The sequence below is a fragment of the Limulus polyphemus genome, unplaced genomic scaffold (genome assembly GCF_000517525.1).
Source record: "Limulus polyphemus unplaced genomic scaffold, Limulus_polyphemus-2.1.2 Scaffold1813, whole genome shotgun sequence".
In the NCBI taxonomy this organism is placed as follows: domain Eukaryota; kingdom Metazoa; phylum Arthropoda; class Merostomata; order Xiphosura; family Limulidae; genus Limulus; species Limulus polyphemus.
Window position 1 is genome coordinate 193,621 of NW_013667423.1, and position 5,512 is coordinate 199,132.

Genomic DNA, 5,512 nt, shown 5'->3' on the forward strand with positions numbered 1-5,512 from the left:
ACTCCACTAGTAACAAGGGTTCAGTTCACCCCCCAAACTCCATCAATAACAACCGTTTGCTTCTTCTTACCCAACTACCTCACAATCCAGGTAAATAGTCTTTCCACGACCCCTACGGATCTAATTATATTTGCTAAACTTTTGTTTAGCACCTTGTCAAAGGCCTTCTGGAAATCTAAGTAAAATAAGTCAAAATCCTTTCCGTTGTCCAAATAACAAGTAACACCCCCGCAAAAAAAAAAGGTTAACAGATTAGAATGGCAAGATTTCATTTTAGCTTTTATTTGTGATATCATGTTTCACTTAATTATTTTGTAAAGTTTCCTTTATCAAATCTGTATCTTCTGTGTACTAACTGGTCTATACTTGCCCACTGTATGTCAATCTATCAAAAATGAAAGAGAGGCTTACATTTATGATCTCTGACCTCGTTCAAAATCCTGGGGAAACTTTGTTTGGTCCCAATGTTTTATTTATTTTTAGTCTCTAAATCTTATTAATTACCATCAAGAGATTAATATTTAAATGATTCAGGTCACCTTCAATATCTCTATAGGATGTTCACGGTCAGAAATATTGCCAAAAAATTAAAAGGAAGCCGTTTCATAGTCTTCGTTCAACTTTTTCATCAGTATCCTTTAAGAGCCCAATACTCCATTTGTTTACTTTTAACATACTTAGAAAACCTCGCTGTTAATTTCAACATTATCAGCCAGCTGTTTATCATTAGTCCTTTTGGATTTTCTAATTTCGTTTATTAATCAAATCACTAGTTTTCTTATAGTTCTTGTTTGTTTATCTTTTAAAACTCATAACATTTATTCCTATTTTTTTACTTTTATGTCTTTAGTAAACCAGTTATGTGTGATCGTCTCTGTCGTCTTTTTCTCTCTCTTTTTTTTATGAATGTACCTATCCTGAATTAATAGCAATCCATCGTTGAATATGTCACATATTACCATTTTTCATTATTTCAATTCACTAGTGATGAATATTGTATCATGGCTTCAACACTGGCTCCTGAAAATTGGGAAGTAAGTTTTATTTCTTTTTATCTCACTATGTATTCAAACATCAAACTTAATTAAGCGATAATAACTTTTTCCCAATTATTCTCCACTTAAACTCTTGCAATCATATCCTCATTAGTGGATAACATCCTGCTTGACTTTTTGACAATTTTGTATAGAATCACTTCAAGAAATCTCCCTGTTTCACTATTTGACTCCACACACACACACTCCAAATCAATGTGTCTAAAATTGAAATATTCAATAATTATTGCATCAATATTCTTATTATTAGCAACCCTGATCCAATTATAGAATTTATCAATGCAGATCTCACCTCATCAGTTGGCCCATAACAATTGCCAATTAAAAATATTCTACACTTGAAACTCTGGTTGTCACCTCTTTACTACCATTGTTTACGTCTTCAATTCCAACAGGCTCCAGTTCATCTTTACACCCTCTTTCAAAATGCTTATAACTATTAAATAGCTTATGATCTAGAATTTCAAAAAATTCCCGTTACATCATAGTTTTATATCTCAACTAGAGTTTTGAACACATCCATTTTGTTCCTGACACCCCTAAAATTACAATAATATCAACTAAGTTTATTTTTGATTCTTCTAAGTGTATCTTTAAATCTAAAAGACTTGACTTTAAAACTATTATTTACTTTTTATACTCTTACTCCTATTTCTAGATTTCTTGTTGCTCTAACTATTCTATCAATTGGTTTATTTCCAAGTAAAATATCCAATAATTATTGCATCAATATTTATATTAGTAGCAACCCTGATCCCATTATGGACTTTATCAATGACTCCACACACTCCGCCCCCCAGTGGCACAGCGGCATGTCTACGGACTTACAACGCTAGAAACCAGGTTTCGATAACCGTGATGGGCAGAGCACAGATAGCCCATAGTGTAGTTTTGTGCATAATTACAAACAAACAACCAAACCACAAACTCCAAATCAATGTGTAAAAATTAAAATATCCAGTAATTATTGCATCGCCCCCAATGGCACAGCGGTATGTCGTACGGACTTACAACGCTAGAAACCGGGTTTCGATACCCGTTGTGGGCAGAGCACAGATAGCCCTTGTGTAGCTTTGTGCATAATTAAAAACAAACAATTATTGCATCAATATTTATATTAGTAGCAACCCTGATCCCATTATAAAATTTATAAATGCAGACATTACATCATCAGGTAGCCAATAGTTTAACCGATATGTAATAAATATACACAATGTATATTTAGAGCATCCCCAAACATTCTACTCTCTAACCTATTTTTAGAGCTATCACAAACATAATATTACCTAACCTACTTAAGTGGAGTTCAACTCTACCATATAATTCACCCTTACCCTGAAACTATTCTACAGGTCCAACCCACCTATCTGTTGCTATTAGCATATCCCTGATAATCTTTCATTTTAAGCGTCGGATCCTGCTATGTAACTCATTTCAGGTTAAGTTAGCATTCAAAAACTAACATACTTGAATCTTTGGCTTCTTGTAATGAGCGAATAATGTTGAAAATTCTTAACCAGAAGAGCTGCTTAAAAAGTATTACGGACTCATTCAGAAGTTTGTGGATGTAAATAGATGTGTAACCTTTTAGGCTAGATGCTGGAATGAATTATTTAGCCACAGCTATAGAGCCAGCCTTAGCTTTACTTGTACTGTGCACTCTTGTAAACCCCTCATTCTCATCCTCTCTAAAAACAACCTTACTCTAATTCTATCCATTTCCTGTCTTTTCCCATGGATTTCTGCTCGTAAGCTGATCTGCTTTAGTGTACCTACTAAATCAGCATTTTTTTTATCCGTGGGTCACAACCCAAACTGGGTCGTCAGAATATGTGAAAGGGTCGCGAACAGACTTTGATAATAGATAATAGTTTATTTATTTACTCAGTGAGTACTTAGCAAGCTAGAATCTTTTTTCTTTTTTCGTTAAAGCTATTGACTGGGTCGCGACTGGCCATCAATGTTTACATATTGGTCTTGAGCCAAAAAAGTCGAGAACCATTGTACTAAATTACCTACGCTATACATTTAAATTTAGATTACAACACTACAGTATGTCAGTTGAGTTGCAAAGAGGGAGTAGAGTCGTAACACTGTAATAAATTGTGCTGTATGGATGATAACATTATGTCATAATAATTAATATGGATGATAATATTATGTCACTAAAGGGGTGTCAGTTACAAACAAAAATGTATAATATGATTCAGACGTCGTACACTTATATAGAAAATGTCATTAGGAAAGCTTTAGCTATAAAATTAATTGACTTAAAAACGTAGTAAACATTCATTAAATATGTTGTTTTGATGAATAAAACTACAACCCTTCCCAATATCCAATTGCATGACAATGTTCAAGAAATACAGTAATTAGGTTATTTGTTACATTAAGAAGAATGAGAAGCGATTTGATTGTCTCTTTCTGTTCTGCTAGGATGTTTATTCCATTAAGTAACGTTGCATTAAAACATTCAGAAAACAGTTAAATTGGGATAGAAAAAAAATTCCAAATAACACAACGTTTCGACGCTGTTGACTTGGCAAAACTTTTTTATCCCATTTTACTTGTTTTACGATTTAAAAAAAATGGTAGTGTGTGTGGGATGCCTCCAGCATCTATATTTATGTTGAACGTTGTATTTATTAAATTTCTATGCAGCAGATTGCTAACTCTGTAATACAGATGTTCTAGATTTGTCAAAAAGTTATTTCTTTATGAAGAGGTTACAGAAAGCCTTTAGTTATTTCGTATCTTCTCTTGTCGTAGTTCCGCGCCTCCAGATGGCAAGGGACTATGTTGTGTTTATCTTCTGTTATACTTTAAAGACTACGGCTATCATATAACTAATGCAACCCACTTCACATTTGGCATTCGACGTAAGCGAGAGTTCTGTGGTGAGATCTAAAATAGCTTCAGTGCTAAAATTACTGAGGTATATGTTGCTTGGAACATTTTGCGTTTCGTGGATGAATATGGAAACTATGTCTACAGAAACCATGTAGCTGTCAACTGTCGCGTGAAGGACAACTTTGAAATATGAAAGATCTTCACAACTAAAGAAGAGAATCACAGTTGAAACGAATGTTAATTTCACCCTTTCATAACTAGTCTTAGGTCAGAATATATCCGTAGTATAAGGTATATTCACGTATTTTTCTAAATTTTCGCGCCCATATAGGCTATTCTTTGTTCTGTATGGGCGTCTTTTGGAAGCTATCTTTCCAGCAGCAGCCAATTTGAGTTAGAACGAACACAAAACTTGGCAAATTTGGTTAAAGCCATGGTTACTATTGTGAATCAAATTGCTTTCTTGTTTGTTCACTTGTGTTATTTTTTTTTATGTTCATGTTTATTATTATTATTTGTTTTCTTTTTAAGTTCGTGTTCATTTACTCTACATAGAGTTTCCGGAATCTGTGGTAACAGTGAGATAACAGTGTACCTGAATGAATACTAAATGCCTGAAGAAAATCAATTCTAATTCAATAGTACTACCCAAAGAGCCTGTTAATAATGTAAACTGAGTTAACACTTAATTCAATGGGCCCCGGATGGCCAGGTGGTTAGGACACTCGTCTCGCAATCTGGGGGGCGCTGGTTCGAATCCCCGTCACAGCCGTGGGGGTGTTATAATGTGACGTTGGTAAAAGAGTAGCCCAAGAGTTGGCTGTGGGTGGTGATGACTAGTTGCCTTCCCTCTAGTCTTACACTGCTAAATTAGTGACGGCTAGCGTGTAGCTTTGCGCGAAAATCAAAACAAACAAACAATTCAATGATCTGTCTCTAAACTTGTTTTGCAGTCAAAGAAATTGTGTTTACTGTCTATTATTATCATATCTTTTTAGATTTGTCTTAATAGAAGATATATTAATATCTGTCACCAACCGCTAATAAATACCAAACAAACGTATATAAAAAAATAACGCACTTTTTTTATTCTGACGTTTTGGGGACCATTCAGTCCACTTTCATAGGGAAAATAACGGTGTTTTCTGCTAGTAGTTACTACAATATTATACCTATGTCTAATGGCAGATTGGGGATTGAAAATGGCCCGGAATATTTTATATATCCAAAAGGTGTAAAATCTGTGATGAAAATCGTGTACATTGCAGATATTTTTGTTCTTTCTTTACATGTCTATTAATTTGTCAATTGTGGATCCAAAGTAATGTTGTAAATTGCATTTTTAATATTTTAATTTGAATGTTCATTTGCTAGAAGGCGTTTGACGTAATGATATAAAAGTTTCGTGAAATAAGTAAAAAATGAGTACAATATAAATACTATAATCAGTGAAGCAGAAAATTATTGAGTGACTGAATCAATTCATTACCATTTAGACAGTAAAAGTTATTGCATATGTGAATAAGTTAAACAGTTGCAAGTAAGTTTTTATGTTTGTGAGTTAGGCGTACATTAGTTTTGTTTGTTTGTTTGTAATTAAGCACAAA